General features: G+C 43.4%; 2 protein-coding genes across 8 annotated transcripts in view; one reads left to right on the top strand and one right to left on the bottom strand.

Moving 5' to 3' along the window:
• PRDM10 (PR/SET domain 10) overlaps nt 1–8975 on the bottom strand; it is a 50216-nt gene extending 41241 nt beyond the window's left edge. For 3 of the 7 annotated variants that reach the window (XM_053963478.1, XM_053963483.1, XM_053963484.1), the window contains exons 1-2: nt 8374–8456; nt 2547–2621 (exon numbers count right to left, since the gene is read on the bottom strand). The gene's annotated coding sequence lies outside the window, so the exon portion shown is untranslated. Of the gene's footprint in view, nt 1–2546; nt 2622–7290; nt 7382–7550; nt 7597–8373; nt 8457–8511; nt 8597–8754 lie in introns of those variants that run through there. The other 4 variants (XM_053963480.1, XM_053963479.1, XM_053963482.1 and 1 more) reach the window with 4 other exon arrangements.
• The window catches only part of APLP2 (amyloid beta precursor like protein 2), a 66874-nt gene continuing 57270 nt past the window's right edge, over nt 8534–18137 (top strand). Inside the window, exon 1 of the mRNA XM_053963490.1 lies at nt 8534–8620. The gene's annotated coding sequence lies outside the window, so the exon portion shown is untranslated. The remainder of the gene's footprint in view (nt 8621–18137) is intronic.

Genomic DNA, 18137 nt, shown 5'->3' with positions numbered 1-18137 from the left:
CTAGGAATTAGCATGAGGCTGAGCCCATTTCATTTCTCAACTACTCCAATTAACTTTATTTTATATCCAGTGCCTTGCTGGGCTGATCCAATACCAGTACCCATCTGTGCACCAGGAAGGAAGCAAAAGGCTCTTTGCTGATGTTTTCATTAATTTGCATTTTAAATGCAAATTATTTTAGTCATAATTTATCCCTATAAATGCTAGCATTTGGCTTGTCATTGACAAACTGAAAAATAGATAAGGAGAGATAAAGAAAGCAGCAGGCACTTTCTGAATCTTCCTGATTTTGCCAGGAAGGACTAAGCTGTGCAGACCTGAGCACTGATTGTTCCACTGGGCCTGGCCATCATGGATAAATCATCAGGGCAGGGAAGTCTCAGGCTAATGTCACTGAACTGTGCGGTGGAGCAAAAAAATCCTACTACTTACATATAGACAAAGAAAAACAGTGGGAAAGATATTTCTGGGCATCGCTAGACACTAAGTCTTGCTGTTACTGGTGAATGGAGTGAACACTTGCTGTCTCACACTGAGCAACCCAGCACACATGAGCCCCACAAAAGCAGACATTGAGGAACTGTTCTGACTTTCTCTTATATCCAAATGTCTCCAGTTATGGGAATACAGGGACAGAAATCTCATCTCCATTAATATTGCTTGATACAAAACATCCCCAAAAAGCACTAAGGAGAAAAATGAAAATAAATCCATGTACCAGCACTCAATTAATGAGCTTAGTATGAACAAATTAACTGCAGCAAACACCTATGAGTGATAAACACCAGCCTTGTTCTCAAAGTGTGGAAGGTCAGGGCAATTTACAGATAAATATTATTTATTTATATATCCAAGTGCACACATGCTCTGATCTATAAATAAATACCATCCATCTCTACACGGAACCTTTCTCCTAGCTACTTGTTATGTTACTAAGGATTAAATTAGGGATTTTCTCATATCTAATCCTACCTCATTCACTGACCTCCTTCACTCACTTTATCAGGTGTATGTTCTTTATTCAGAATATATACATACATCAGGTATATGATCACCTCTACCCATGCAAAACGTGACAGCATTTATGTCAGTAACACACTGTGAACAATTTCTTTGCAAAATTTAACACTTATCCTGTTGATATTCTTCAGCTGGTTTATCCACAACAGCTCTTTTCCTAGACTGCCAGTATTAATCAAGAGCCAATTCAGGTAATTGCACTAACAGTAGCCAATAATTTAATAAATTACCTAACTACTTAGAAAACTAAAAAACAAACATTAGAGGTTTCAATTTGGAGTGGTTTGATTAAAAAAAAAAATATCCTGTTAAAAGGAAAGCAATTACATTACCTACTAATTGAATTAAGGGAAAGGCACAGTTCTGGCTAATTCCACATGGTGCAACAAGTAGCAGAATTTTTGGCTGACCTTCCCTACCAGCAGACACTGAAAGTCTGAAGAAAGATGCTGACTCACTCCTGCAGAGTCATTTTGGCACAGATAACTTACAACTTGAGTACAAAGGAGACTGAAGGGTTCAGGCAGGGTCTTTAAAAGACAAAACTGGGAACTAAGATTCATCTCTGAAAAAAAGAAGTACCAAAAAGTTGGAAAGGAAAGCAGAAGACAGTCATTTCATGGTTCTGAAAGTTAGCACTAACTTAAAATCTTGGGGGAAAATAAAACAAGGCTGAACCAAATTCAGAGCCCCAGTGCTGCAGATTCTATAAACAGTCTGGTTGTTGCTGTTCTTGACAGAAATGAAAATAATAAACCTCTCAGCCCAGCCAGTTGTGCAGCAATAAGGGACAATAGTAGGAACTGCAGGATTTGCTGATGCTTTCAACTTCTGTACTTCCAAATTCATCCCAGGATTGACCTCTGGTATGCATTCCCTCAGTACGTCTGTAATCATGAAAACACACTGAAAAGCACATTTCCCTGGAAACATGGATGTGCAAAGAAAGAAGACAATGCAGGAGGAGACAGGCCATGTCCCAGAGAGGTCCCAGGGACAGCCAATACAGAGGGCAGGAGGCAGGAGCAAGTGTTAAATTCAGCTGTGAAATAAGCCCTGCAGTCAAGGCCAGGAGCTGGAAAAATCTTACTCAAAGGCACTGACAATAGAACTGCCAGAAAACACTGACACCTGAGCAAGTTTTCTGATACTGATGACAAGAAGATCAAACAAACTTTGCTCATTGATCTTTCATAGGATGCTCGTCCTCGTTAATCCTGCACAATCTTATTTCCTTCCCTAGCTCCTGCTCAATACCCATTACAGCCCTGACATTGACAGCCACAGTGTTTTGAAATTTTAACCATTTCCCTGTGATCTTCTCTCAGCTTTGGTAGCTTTTTAGGAGAAATAAATGTGAAACTTTGGACATAAGTACTGCCAAATCACTGGCATGCAGGGAGTGCTCTCTGCTTGCTCTCCACACTGTTTGCCCCTGGATTATCCTTTGCAATTGTTGATTTTTCTCACTGTCTTGAACACATCAGACATTTTCAGACAAGCTAAATAAACACCAAGACATGCACCTCAACAGGAAGCTCTGCTGTGTCCAAAGGAATAAGAATCCGTGTGGCAGAAATTGAAACTCAATTGCAGAAATCCTAAAAGAAAAAAAAGATAATTAAAGATAAAAGGCATTGTGATAGGATAAACTCAGGTTTTTTATCAGTATCCATAAAGTAGGCTACATTTTATAATAGAAATCCATGTAGAGGTTTAGTAAAACAGTAATCCAAACAGCTTGCTTAAACTCCTGTTAAATTTACATGTTATGTATGTCACAACTATATTCTCTCCACTATAAAATATAAGAGGCCCGGCTCAAATATAATTAATTTTTTTTTTTAAGTTCTTACTTTTCTGGAAGTTGAAAGATGAGTCAATTATGACACATCACCCAACAGTCACCCAAAATTCCACCAGCACCCCAATGCTTTCATACAGTCCAATGAGCATCACAAACATGAGCAAGAAGCAATGCCACTGGGAGATGTTAAAGCATTTACAGTAACTGCAGACACAGCATTTTCCTCCCCAAATAACAGGCATGCCTCACCCTGTCTGCTGGGTGATGACACAAGCTGAACAGTAACAGACATAACTAAAGAGTACAACTATAGTCCAGTACCACTCCAGTATGGCAGTGGTGAGGCACTCACAGTCCTGTGTCACTGTATATTGTGCGAATCGCAACACAACACGATCCAAGAACCAGCACGGCTCCTGTGACTTTGAAATATCTCCTCTAGTGGAATATTAGCTCATTCTGAGCTGTGCAAGTAAATTAACCATCCCTTCAGGACAACACAGGTTTGTCTCAGAACACCATTCACATTTACCTTCCTTTTCTCAACACCTTCAGGGACCTGCTGCTATCACAGACCTACAACCATCTCTCTTTAGTTTTTGCATTTTACATCCAAACCAGAAAATGTCATTAATGACAAAACTTCTCTGCTGCACCTGATGCCTCAAAAGCATCTTAGTGTCATTGCCTGACAGTTCTTAATTTTTTTTCCAACTCCTCCCTCCTGTTCCTGTGGGATGGTGTTTTCTCTGGAGCTGTGATTATTAAACCAGCTTCCCTGTGAATTGCATTCAGCTCCAGAGGATGGGAAAGCACTGCTCAAAGGGGCAAAGTGCTTCATTGCCTATACAACAGCAATCTCCTTCTTAGCTTTGCTGCAGCAGCATTAGACACCCTGAGCCACCACAACTCCACGTGTCCCCTCACAGGTGCGTCCACGATCCCTGCAAAACACTCAAGAGTGAACAGTGCTGTAAGAGAAAACCACTAACAGCAAAGTCACTGCTGTTTGTGTTTGAAGTGTGTTTTAAACACAAGTTAAACCCAGTGAACTCACCCAGGGCTTCAAAGGTAAGCTCTGAAAGTCAGAAAAAAACACCACCAAAAAAAATTAGAATCAACAATAACCATATTTTCCTGGCAAACTTGCTATTAAAGAATGACAATTTCTTTCAATGCTGTGACTACACAAGAATATACAGAGACAAAATCTCTGGGGACTTCATCTGCAGCAACCTCTGTGAGGCTCACTAAGGGCATTCTGCTGAAAAATCCAAGCCACTGGCTGCCAAACACTCATTTTTACCCCTTCTCTGGGATGAGAAAGGGTGAATATTAAAACAGAGCAAGGGGAAAAGACCACCTTCCTGCTCAGGGAGGAATAAAGCCACTCAGTATCTCAAATGAGAATCCACTTTAAAATAATGGTACATAAACCAGCTAATGTGATTTACTCCTCAGTGTAAAAGAGCCTTGCCATAGCCTGAGGTTCCCTGCAGCAATAACAGCAGGGACTGTTGGCTTAATCCTCCCACAGCTGAGCTTAGTGACAACTGTGTGTCACCCCAGCCATGTGAAGGGGCAACAAGATTGGTACAGAAGGGGTTTTACGACTCTGAGTCTTCCTCCAGCTTTTAATATGAAAATGATTTATTATGCTCAAAAGGAACATCATATTTGCCTGCAAAAAGCTTCATCCACACTTAAAGTTAATTATCCTAGTTTGCCTAGAAGGCAGAGTCAGTGCATTTCCTGAGATCCTTTAGCAGGAACATGCTTTCATTGCAGCAAGAAGGTTTGTAATCTCATTGACTGAGTCAGGACTGTTGTCACCTCTTCTGCATTCCCATCCATCACAGGAACATACTGTTTCAAGGAACTCTGGCCCTGGTGCACTTTGCGTGAATGTTATCAAGCAGGTAATGTAAAACTACATTATTAATGTTTTGCTGGTGAGTTAAAAATGGAAATCATACTAGGGCTGGGACAGCAAGAATTATTTATCTCCACAAAGGGAAAACTAGCTTCAATTTATTTTGTCATATAATAAATAGAAGAACTCAACCAAACACCAACTCACTCTTTGCTGCCATCATACATAATGAATCGATCTCCTTACAGCACATCCACCATCAAAGCAACAATGAACTGGAAAAGATCTCTTAGACCAAGGCCAGTCCTCTGCTAGACATCACACATTACAGTCCTTTTCCTAAAGGGACGGTGCCCAGGCACTGAAGGTGACAGCACAACAGTCTGATGTAACTATTCTCTCACAACTTATCAGGTCAGTAGCTGAAAATCCATTTCTACCACAGAACACAGGAGAGAATCCAGCCTGAGCACAGGTTAACATCCTCCAGGGGACTACCTAGGCTGTGTATAGACACCTACTAAGAGATGCTCCAAGGACATCTCTCTTGAGTCCTAATTCTTGTATAATAAAGTATTTCTCACACTGTCCCCTCTCTCAGTGGGCAAAGACTCAACTTCATTACTTTCTACATATGCAAACCTCTTCTTTAGTCACCTCTCTTCCCATTTGCTCAACATCTACATATCCACTCCAACAACCAATTTCTTCCTCCCACCCTCAGCTTCCTGAATCTATGGACACGTTCCTCATGTTCTTATCTTTCCAATGTTTCATCCTCTGAGGTCCCTGTGATATCATGGCTGTTGAAACACATACTGCAGTTTTTGGGCTCCAACTGCTCGAGGCAGTGACCATGCCTTCCTGAAGGATTTGGTTGATAAATCTCAGAGAGAGAACTCTGATAAAACAAGGAAGCAGGGAATACATGCATTTAAACCATAGGATGACACAAAAGGAAAATAAATGTCTCTATCAATGTCTTCTACGGTTCTGCCCACACAACCTTCAAGATGGCTCTATTAGGGATTACTGAAAGAAAACAAACCATTCCCCTCCAGCTTCTTCCTGCCAATTTTTTGTCTCCCATCCCTTCTCCTTCTTCAGTAAACTCTTTCCAAAAGAACTGTCAGTTGGAGGGGATTCTTCCCCTTCCTACAAGGGAGTGGTGCTGCTTCCTCTCTCCTTCTTCCACCCTCCTGCACCTCTCCTCTGAATTTAAATCACCTGTCAAAATTCAAAAAAATAAAACTACCTTGTTTCTGCACATAAAAACACATGCCTGAGATAGCTCCTTCAGAATAGCTGCTGCTCTGCACTACCCCAGAGAACCAATGGACTATCTGCACCTTCAAACAGGTGGGGACTGACATATAGAGCATTTCAGGGCTACGATACAACAACTGCATGTTTTACTAGCAGGAGATAAAAGTTGTAAATAGACCCAATCTAATGTTCAAGTCCAAACAAAATTCACCATAAAAAAACAGCCCACTTAATTAGATACACTTAGAAGTCCATTAGAATTCAGTGTACACAGCTGCCAGCAGCTGCAGGTGGTCAGGAACACACTGGAAGTGGCTGCTCACTGCAGAGCAATTTACCCCAGGAGAGCTCATCCAAGAATTTTCTGCAAAGGATAGTACTAAGGGTGCCAGAGGAGAGCAGACAATACTACAGACCAACTTCTCTCTAAAATCAAATTGTCAATTATTCTATATAATAACAATTACTCCAATATCAATTAATAACAATTACTCCGATATCTCATCCTATAAGCAAGATAATAAAGCAGTCTCTTTTCGTACAAGAGAAGCATCCATGAAGTAAAATGCCAAAAGCCATCACAATTTCAGAGAAAAGTCTTCCATTTAAGGGCAGACTAGAGCAATACACACTCCTGTATTACTTTTCCTAGAAATGAAGGCATTAGAAGGCTCAAGACTGCCAATTATTTTATTGTGTCCACAAAAGATGCAAAGAATCCTCTTGTAAAATCAGTTGGTGATTCATTAGCATCTCATCTTCTAACTGAACTACAAGAAAAAAAAACCTAAATCATTAAAAATCTGACAGAAGAAAGCAACAGTTCAGTATAGTCTCTATTCCCATTGAAACTCCCAGGGAAACACTGACTGGCATTTCACACACCCAGCTTTGCACTTGATCATTCTTTAAAGGCCTGTAAGAACCGTAACTATATAACTATATAGTGATACACTAGACAAGTTGATGCCGAGGTACCAAAAAGTGCATCACAAATACTGACCCTTCATTTAACTGTCAGGACTATGACTACTGTCAGTAGCCTAAACCAAGTTTAAATTGTAATTTAGGGACCCTGTAAGAGCCCTCCTGAAGCTCTGTAATGTACAGCTCAAAGGTAAAAGGTGAGCATACATAGCTCTTGTACAGAGAAATAACCCAAAAAAGGTGAATTATCCCTTTAGGATGAATAACTCTGAAAGGCACAGCATCAGGACCGCGTTCTTCCATTCCAACTCACAGGAGGGGAAACAGGACAACTCAACACCAATACCCACAGATCAAGAGAGCCACAAGATCAAGCACCCACTTGCTACAAACATACCCAAGACCACAGGAACAGGGTCTTTGGCACCAAGACCACTGTCAGGAGACCGGTGAACCCCACAGCTACCACCTGCAGCAACTAATATCAGGACGTTTATGAATGGAACGCCCTCAGGGCAGTGGGGAAGGGCCTAACTTCCCTCAACACCAAGCCTCAGGGCCACCCAGCAGGAGCCTTGCTCTGTTGCGGCCACATAGATGCCCAACAGGTCTCCTGGGGGAAGAGAATCTCATGAGGGTAGAACACCCAGAACATACCGCAGCGCTGCCCCTCACAGGGCAGACTAGGGGACCTCCACCCACACCCCTGATATAGTCTCCACGGCCACCAACAGCCAATCCGAAGACGGGGTGAGACGCCCCCTCCCCTAACTAGGCCAATAGGCGGCAGGGGCGCGAGGCACGCGGCCAATCAGCAGGCGTGAGTGCCCCCCCGCCCCCTCACACTGCCCGCTTCCCGCCGCCGCGCCCCCCCATCCGCCCCCGCCTGAGGGCAGCGGCGCCATCAGCCCCTCGTGAGAGCGCCCGGCGGCCAGCCAGCCCCAACCACTGAGGGCCGAGGAGGGACACGGGCGGGCAACCAGGGCAGCGGCTGAGCGGACGGGACGGGCCGGTCGCCGAGGGCCGGGTAGCTGGGCTGAGCGCGGCCTAGAATTATGGTGGAGAGATGAGACCCCCCCCACAGAGCTGGGGAGGCAAAACATGGCTCTGGCACCCCCCCGCGCCGCTCAGGTGCCGGGGTCCGGACCGTACCACGGAGGGAGGGGGGAACAAGGGTGGGGGCACCCCCTTCTCCCCGTGTCCGGGGCGGGTGGGGGATCCCGGCTGGGGCGGGGGGGAAGCGGACTGTACCTCTCCCGCGGGGTGTGGGGGGAAGGGAATGAGTACGCCCTACTTCCCCTTCCCTTCCTCCTCCTCCCCTCCCCCCCCACTGGCGGGAGCGAACGGTTTATCCCGGCCCCGCACCGCCAGCTCCGGGCGCCATCTTGGGTGCGACTAAAACAACAAGTCTAAAACCCCCTGCGGGTCCCCGCGGCATCCCCGGGTCGCGCTACCCTCCCGGACCGTCCCATCGCGTTACCTGAGGGGGTCCCGTGCGGGCGCCGCGCCCCGGCCGCTGCCGCCAGCCGTGCGGCGGCCTCGAACCCCCCCACCTGTCCTCACCTCACAATGGTAGCTGCAGAGCGGGAGGGGGGGGTGGCCGCCCGGGCCTCATTACCATAATCTGCCTGGCAACAAGCCGCGGCGTCGCGCGCTGATTGGCTGAAACGCCTCCGCCAGCCACCATGGGGCACAGAATTCCTCAAGGAAAGGCTGGGAGCGCCCAGGTCAGGGGGCTGGGGCGCGGCGTGGGGGGGGGGGGGGGGGGGGGGGGGGGGGAACGGACGACACACACACCCCGATCCGCGGGGGGGGGGGGGGGGGGGGCGGGGGTGGTCCTCGGCCACATTTTTACTCTCACCTTCAGCTGCTGGCGACCAATCAGAGCCCCTCTCTCATCCCAGCCCTGGGTATCTCCGCCAATCAGGGCGCGCTTTGCATCGCGGCGCTCCGCCCCCGCACTGGGAGAGGCGGTGTGGGCGCCGCGGGCAGTGCCCCCTGCTGTGGGGGTGGGGTGGGGGGGCGCCGGGCGCCCCCTGGTGGCGGGAAGGGGCAGGGCGGCGACACCTCCGACACCCCTCACTCCGAATTTTCAAGGACAGGTAGGGCCGGGCCCATCCCCCACTCCCTCCTGGGCAAGGTGGTGACTCCCAAACTTCTCGTGAGATCCCGTCCGCAATTCTCTGCAGCCCCTTCAGCGCTATCTGGAGCGTAATTACCTAAAATTGTGTCAAAAACAGTGGATTCCACTGGAATTTTACTTGAAGCTGATAAACTAAAAGCTGAAATGTGAGCTATTAATATCTCTTGAAGGTCAACCCATGAGAAAATGCCCACTAAAGGGCTCCTTGTGCCTAAAACGTCCCTAAATGGTGCTATAACTTACTTTTTTTTTCATGGTACAAGTGTCTGAGTCCTAAATGTCTGCTCAAAGAAGGATAATAATTACTATTCAAAAGTGTAACATTCCAGTGGGGTTAGTGCCATATTTGTGTTTAGTATTTATCTATTTGTATTATGGTGGCAAGGAAAAACATCCCTTTCTTATCACTCGTTTGCCATTAGCACACACTCGGGTAGCTCTTTAATCAAGTAGGCCAGTAGATATTTAAGCCAGACAATCCCTGTGTTTAGGACCTTTTAGTTTTGTTCTAAATGGCTTCATTGACTGTGTGTAAACCGCTGTTCACTGCAGTGTGGGCAGCTGCAGATCCCGCAATGGGCCATTGTGGGCAACTGACCAAAGCCCGGGAGGACAGATGGGGGAAATTTGGGTTAAATATTAATCACTACTTTTACAGAACTGGTTTTGCTCAGTCCCTGTGCTGGGAGAACAGCGAGAGAGTCAGATCTTGGTGCCATTAAGTGTAACTCCATTAGGTCTGTCCTTTTAAATCCTGGATTAATCTTTTAAATTAAGAGCTGCTGTTGTAAATTGAAATCATCCCCTGTTGTACCGACCACCTTCCATGAGCAATCAAAATTTCAAAAACAGCCCATAGATTGTGTTTATGAACTTGATATTAAAATTGTTAGATATGAGTTCTAAGCCTCAAGTCAGCACAATTAGTTTAATTTAGAAGTTTGTTCGTTTTTTTTTTCCCCTTAACTATACTTCTTTACATCTCTGGGCAGTTCTCTTAATTCAAATTATGGGAGTCATGGAGCCAATTTATTTCTCTGTCCCATAGAACCAGCTTCAATTTCATTATACCATGCTGAAACTTCAGGAGAACAAGTACTACAAGGAAATACATAAAAGCAAACAAAACTGCTTTATTTCTTATAATTTTTTTAAACCTGCATGTGTTACTTAAAAAAATAAAAAATCAAAGTGCATTTTTATTTGCGTTTTCCAAGAGTCTCCCTAACATTTTTGAAGGCTTGGTGACTCCACCACAAGAGATGTAGTCCCACAGTGGACTATAGGACAGTACCCTTTCCTGAAACAGGGCTCACATTGAAAGTTGTTCCACAGGTTATTTTTTTTTCCCTTTGTAGTCAAATCAGTGCAAATTTGCCATGGATGCACCAAAACTGCCCAATGCTGGTCTGATTCATCCCCTGCAGTATCTGGCATCTGATGTAATGCCTATTGTAATTCCCACATTTGATGTGTTGTTTCTGATGCTCCAGCACAGGCTTTGTTTCCCCCACAGCCTTGTGCTGGCAGAGAGAGAGGCCTTCACACGAGGTTAATTTATTTATTTCTAATCTGCACAGTTCACATGAACTACATGAAACACCCCTCTTCACCTCCAGCCTGGAAGGCGCTGTAACCCTCCTGAAAATCTTCCTTTCCCTGCTCAGCTCCCAGGCCGTCAGATCCATGTCTCCATCCCTGTATCATCTCATTTGGATGCTGCTGCTGCAGCAATTTGTCTCATTTTGCCTGTTCTGTCTCTTCCCTCTGGTCACTCCAACATTAATTTTTCCACTAGTTCCCAGATGGAAGCAAGTGTTCTGACTGGTTTCTCCCCCCTTTTCAGATTTGGTTTCTCCCCCCTTTTCAGATTCCAGGTGGAAAATCCTCCTGGAACACACTGGAACTCCACCCCATTTAATTTATTCATGAATATCTTTCTGTCCTCTTTCTCTTGGGCCTCCTCACCCCTTCCTTTCCCCTAGAAAAACCACTCCTAAGTCTCTGCCATAAAAACAAGCCTCCCACACCTGGACCCTAATCCCTAAAGCTGCTCCCCAACCCTCTCTCAGACCCCTAGAAAGATTTTTTTTTCCTGTTTTTTCCCCATCTATATGAATGTTTCAGGTTTTGTTTGGGTTATTGGATTTTTCTCCATGACATAATCCCATTTTGAGGAACATATAGATTAAATATGACAAAGAAAAATGCTCAAGTGCTCTAAACTCATTTGAGTTATAGAAGCAGCCACTGCCTCCCTGGCCTTGGTGACCTCCCAGTCTCATTCTGTGCATGACAAGTAGGTACTTAGGTCTAGATTTCCAAATTAAACTGCACATGGAATTGGGCTATGCTTTGTGGTACCCACTTCCCACCCCCATGCAAGTCAGCAGCTGGCTGTGATTTAAAACTCCAATCAAGAAGATGGAAAAACTTCAGCTCTGTCCCCGTGTCTGTTACAACCTGCTATATTATAATGCAACTGAAATGTAATTACTTTTCATCCTGCACAGAGGATGCAAAACATGAATTCACTAGTTTAGTGTAAGCCACAATAAATTTAATTAAAGTGGCCTCATGTAAAGCACATACAAGTACAATAAAGTTCTTTTCTTTTGATTCTCGGGATCACTCCTCCCCCAAAAAATTAGTCTGTTTTTTTCAAACATGCTGAATGAATCCCTTTAACTGCAAGAAAAAAATTGACTAAAACAAGTTTGAGGGTGTTGTAATAGTATCTACATCAACTCAAAAATTTAAATGAAAAACATACTATTACCTGAAGCATTTCATCTCATGCATTCACTATTGGCTCTCTTTTTGTCTGATTTGTCCCCAACCAAGTGCCATTTATCCTCCAATTGTTAATACTAGAGGCACAAAAATAAGCCAATAAACAACTTGCATCATCACCCCCTCCCCCCCCCCCCCCCAGCCCTCTAAATTTCTCTGGTCATTCAGTAAAAGAAAAAAGTTTTAAGAAAAGGCAGCTTTTCAGTTCACTGAAAATCTATTTAGCAAAGCTCTGCTGGGGTGTTGGGATAGAAGAAGTAAGTCCTGATGCCAAAATGCCTTTAGGGAAAATACTTTGCCACTCACACACCAATATCTCCCTGACTCCGTTAGAATAATATTTATAAAGGCAGCTGCTGCTCCTGATGATCCCATGGTTTTAAGGAGACAACCATGGTTTTAAGGAGACAGAAATCAACTGGGAGTTTGGCATTTCGCAGCTTTTGCTGCAAATTGTCTCTTTGCAAGATTCTGCAGGGTTAGAAATGGATTTTTCCTTGTGCTCAGCTGCTCCTGTGGAGCCCCAGCCTTTCTGCAGGCAGCATGTTGTTCCAGTCAGCCCAGATTAGGCAAGTACAGTAACTCCAGTGCAACCCAGTTCTTCTCTGCATTGCCAGACTTGTTCACTCTTGGAGCATTTCCCAGAAATCTATGCTGGACAGATGTAGTTCAACTTCAAATCCAGGTCAGCTACTTCTTTAGCTGGGATAACTGTTAATTTAGTTCTCTCATTTTTTCTCTGGGAAGGATCTCAGCTACCATGATCCTGACAGCACTAAACTGCCAGCACCCAACGCTACCAGCTGATTTCCCACTGGAGTTCAGATGTCTCCACAACCCAGCCCTGGTTGTGTAGAAGCACTGCTATTAGTAGGAAATAATTTGTGCATCAACTGCAAAGTAAATACAGAGGGTGTTTGGTTTCCTTTCCATTAATCAGGCCAGAATGACTCAGGAAACTCTCCATGCTTTGTGATATTTCTGAGTTCACTAGAAAGTTAAATAAATGTTTAATATTCTCTATTAAAATTATTACTCTATTTAAAATTATGAAATAATTCTTAAAATTATAGGGCATTATACAAGATTTCTAATTTTTCCAGAAGATTTGTCTCCAGCACTGGGAAAAGATTTGATACAGCTTTTGACAACCTTTTTCAAAATGTGGTGATGAAGTGACAGTCAGCTTTCCTCCACCTGCCAGGAAAGAAGGGATCTTCAGGAATCTTCCTCCTGCTTCTGCATACATTTGGTAGATGAATAAAAGAGGCAACATAAAACCACATTCAGTGATAACTTATGGTAGATGTTTAGACAGCAGCCACATTTTCTTTAAAAAAAAATTCTATTTGAAGATTTAATTTAGTACATGTACTAACTCTATACTCTGTATATCTTGGCTTTTTATAGAGCAGCTAAAAGTAAATCTCCTAGCTGGGAAAACTCTGTATCCTTTTTCAGTATGTATAAGGATAAAAATATTTTTCTGTCAGATGGTCAGTCTTTCTCCTTCTGCAGAAGTTAGAAATTAGAAGTCTGACCTTCTGATGGATGTAGGAGCTGGCAGAGGGTTTCCAAGCTACCAAATTCTCTCCGTCACAGACACCTCAGTATATAACCTGAGCAGCTTTCCCTGATGAGAAATGGAGACTTTTATTCCTGCAGTTTTGAACAAGAAAATAAAAACATCATTGAAGACAACTTGGTTCTTTTTTCTAAAGTCTATTTCTACTTATTTCTAAAGTCTATTTCTACTTATGCCTTTTAAGTAGTGTCTTTATCCTTACCCCCAGTGTTTACTCTCCTGATGTGTTTATAGACAGCAGTCATATCCTCACTGAGGTTTGTTATGTCAGACTACACAAACTGTGTTTCTTTTGTTTCCTCCTGTTCTAGCACATCCCTCATTCCCAGCTGTCTACCCAGCCCCCCTCTGCTCTAGTGGGGCAACAGGGCTTTTACAGAGAAGATTTCATTACAGATGATGCCGTTTTAGAAATTGATTGATTTTTAAGGGCAAAAAACAACCCCTGGGATAGCTCCAGCTCTTATCTAAATGTCTGGATGTCCAAGCTTGTGGAAATACTCACCAGTTCCCATTCCATCCTTCACCACCTATAGAAGATAACTAAGATTCATATAGAGATGACATCCAGAGAGCACTCAAAAGTACAGGTCAGCAGGCAAGTTCAAGAGGACAAGGCAGAGCAGAGGCCAAAATTAGAATCAAATTTGCATTTCATGATGTAGGCTGGTAATGAAAGTAAGACAAAATCCATCAGTAATTTACCTAATCTACAGCAATAGCGCAGATTTAAGATCCATAGGCAGTTACAGTTCATACTAAGCTAAAACCCAATACTCCTCTAGAATTACTCAGACAAGAAGCAATAGCCCTAAGCTCGGCTTAAATAGGACTCCTGGGCTTGTTGGGGGGCAGGGGTAGTCCCAAGTGAAGCTGCTTAGGATCAGGAGGAGGATTTATTAGTGGCCTCTGAAGTCTCACTTAGTAGTGTACTGCTGCTCAGGTGCTAAAGGTAGATCTTAGTCCTCATTTAGTCATGGTTCTTGGAGAAGTTGGTTTTGGTTTGGATTTTTTTTCATAAAGGTATAAATCGAGTCTGTCTTAAATATAATATTTGTATTATTACCCTATTTGTTAAGAGCTTGTAAGACTGGTGCACAAAAAAGAGTTGTGGTTGGAATTTTTTTCCCTTAATTTCAAGCCTTTACTTACCATGGTCTTAAGTTGTTTTTAATTTTTTATCATAACATTTTAAAAATTAGGTCTTTGGAAAGAAAAACACTGCTGACATTTTCTTACAGCATTCTGAGATTTTAAGTGGAGTTCTTCATGCCTTATGGCATGTGGGTGGGGTTGTGTTGCTTGTCAGCACTTTGGGGATAGGGTTTCCTGTGTGAGGCCTGACGCTGCAGCAGGTGCTGCCTGAGCAGACCCTGGGACTGGTGTCACTTTGGACTGCATTCAAAGTATTTTTGCAGTGTGGTTCTTTGCAGTCGGATGTGTTCTTCAAGAGGGTAGTTGTCTGGGTAGAAATGTTTGTTTACTGAGTGATTAGTTTAAAAGGAGGGAATGTTTTCCAACTTAACTGAATTGGAAGTTAAGTATACTCCACCCACACTGTAGACAGATATATGAATGCCTTTGAAAACAACTGGTTTAGGAGAACAGGAGGAATCAAATGGAGCAAGTGCCAGGATTTTTCAGGGAGTTGCCTTATCTTGCAGGGATGCTGCCTTATCTCTGAAGCTGATAAAAACCAAATATATCATTCCAGACAGCCATTAAGATTGAAGCTGCAGCCTCTGCCTGGGTGCAGATGGCTACAAATAAGAAACTTCTGTAGTCACACAGACAGGAAAAACATAAGAATGTGCTGTTCAGGGGAAAAGCACAGAGCTGCCCAGAGCAGGGAATGCTGGCAGGGCTTCTGCTGTTCTTCAGTGAAACAACACTGGAGGCAGGATGCAGATACTGTAGCCTGGGAAGAAATAACAAATTTGCTTCCCCAGAATCTTTTAGTGAACAGAACATAACCTTTTGAGCCAGAGCCAGTCTTTTTTTCAGGAAATAATTCTCATTGTCACAGTTCAGGTGATGTTATCCAGGTGCACCCAAATGTTATGTACTCCAGGTGTGCCCAGGCACCTGGCAAGCCTGACCCAAAACAAAGGTGTTTTTTTTCAAAGCAGCAGATTTACATGGTTAAGTTATGACAGGATTTTGCATTTCTCTGTTATTTGGAATTGTTAAACTGTTGCTTTGAACTTCTGTAACCCCAGCCTGCACATAGTGGAAAAATTCCAGATTTGCTTGCTTGAGCATGAGGCTGCAGTTCACAATAAAAGATTTGCTGCAGTTCCAGCTGATAGTGCTAGTGTGTCCTGCACCATGTCGGGTTTGCTCTGCCTTCATTTTGCAGGGACCCCCCTGGAGACTTGTTTCCAGAGTTTTGCTGTTAGAGTACAACTGGTATTTCCCAGGGCTCTTAAATCTGTTTGCTTGGGAAGACTGTCTCTAAAGCCAGTACACCCCACTGGGAGCTCAGGTGGGATTGGGAATCTTCACGTTTATCAAAAGAGCTGAGATTTTGATCCCTGATTTCCAAAGTCTGCTGCTTAGTGAATTTGCCTGAATAATAGAGCATGGTAATAGCAATGGCATTTCTCAAAGCAAATGCTGAGTATTTTTAATCAAGAGACTTGCCAGCTGCAGGCCCAGCCCCTCAGAAGCTGATTTTTACACTGAAATGTCTTTGCCACTGTGATAAGATTATCTTGAAAGTTATTCTTATAGTTGCTGAGGTATTCAGGAAGGCCAAGAACAGGAATAGGCCTAATATGACAAGGTCATTTTTCACTACTTGAATCAGCTTGATATGGGCTGAATTCATTTCCCTGGAGAGTTCTGTTTCACCCGAGGACACCCTAAAAGTTGAATGAGCTGCTTCACATCCTAGTGGTTCTCCTCAACCTCAAAAGGTTGTAAATGTGCAGAGGAGAGAATCTGTGGCTGCCCCATCCCTGGAAGTGTTCACAGCCATGTTGGATGGGGCTTGGAGCAACCTGGTCTACTGGAAGGTGTCCCTGCCTATGGAAGGGGTGGAATGAGATGGGCTTTGAGGTCCTTTCCAATCCAAACCATTCTGGGATTCTGTGATTTACTGTATTCATCTTAGCATTGAATTCCACATCCTGGCTCCCCTTTTCTGCTATCTTTTCATTAATTCCCTGCAGAGCTTTTAGGAACTGTGCTGGTGACGCCGGTTTCTCTTTTTTTCCCATCACTTACCTAGTTTTACCTGTACACTTTCTCTTTAGTGTAGAAAAAAAGTATTTTAAAATAATATTTCATTTAATATAGAGCAACTGCAACACAGCAAAATCACACAGAAGGTGTTAATTAAGACTAAATGTCAATTCAGTATTTCTGTGACACCTGCTGGGAATTTATCTCCTTTCAAAGTTTTTCTCCAGGTTTTATTTCACAGCTGACATGTTGGTTGATAAGAGAAATATGAAATAAAAAGGAATGAAAGAGCCCTGTGCTGTACAGAATGCTGGCTTCTCTCAGTGTGGAATACGCAATAGTGAATCATGCAATTGTTAAAAAGCTATTGGCAAACACCGGAGTTGAAGGTGGAAAAAAGACATAATGTGCAATATTTTAACTTACCTGACTTTAAAGAAACATCTTCCCAACGAAGACAACAAGTTACATAGCCATAAACTCATTTGAATCTTATTTTTCATGGCTGTACTTCTTGGATGCTCCTTTGGTAAATTATTTCCTGCCCTGTGCCAGATGCTGTTTCCATTCACAATGAAGTACCAGTCCTCTGTGAGTGATATCATAGTACCATACCACAGCCCTTATTGTGACTTCTCAAATTTACCACACTGAAATACATTCTTTGTTGATTGTTTGGGGACTTTCAGATCTAGGGTTTGACTGAAGTTAGTCTAATTAAAAAAAAAAAAAAAAAAGAAACGAGAACAGGGCCTGGAGAACTCGGACCAAAAGTTTGCAATGTGCAAGAAAAACATGGAAACAAAAAGAAGGGCAAAAATGAAAAGTGTGACTATTTGATACATTCTTGTACAGACAGAGGGAAAGCTTGAAATAAGGCTTGTGTAAGTCATTGTTTTTTGAGGTGGTACAGATATTTAATTACTGACCCTGCCAAGAGATCTACCTGTGTGCTTTTTCTAGATGATCCAGCATCAGCTGGATCAGCACATGGTGTTGGCCGGGGGAACGCCTGGCTTGAGGGCTGCTCCCCTTTTACCCCCAACATGTGCTTCCTGGCCACAGCTCTGCACCCATGTGCCAAAGGAAGTGTATCCAAATACAATTAATTTCTAGTTTATCAACCTGATCCTAGGTTTACACCCTTCTAAACACAGACCAGGAACTTCGCAGTTGCTTGCTGTGATCTGTAGTTTTTATCTCATGCTGATGCAGTTCCATTCTTTGCTGAGATAAGGTTTATGAAAACTGATGGATGTGTTTTTGCCAGTGTCTGTGTGCATAGAAGTGATTCTTTTGAAGGGTTATGTAAAGATATATGTTCCAGAAGACAGAACAAATAGAAGGAATCTGGTTGAGCTACTTAGGGCCTGATCATGCAAGGAGTGGAGAACTCTGAATTTTAACTACAGATTAGAGCACATGCATCCCCAGGTCCCTGTAAGGTTGCAGAAGTGTATCTCTGTGTGTATATGTGTTTAAGCATAAATTGATCTAAGGACATAATTATATATGCTTATTCCCGTCCCCCATTAGA

The sequence above is a fragment of the Vidua chalybeata genome, chromosome 23, assembly GCF_026979565.1.
Source record: "Vidua chalybeata isolate OUT-0048 chromosome 23, bVidCha1 merged haplotype, whole genome shotgun sequence".
In the NCBI taxonomy this organism is placed as follows: domain Eukaryota; kingdom Metazoa; phylum Chordata; class Aves; order Passeriformes; family Viduidae; genus Vidua; species Vidua chalybeata.
This window is presented reverse-complemented; position numbering and strand designations above follow the sequence as displayed.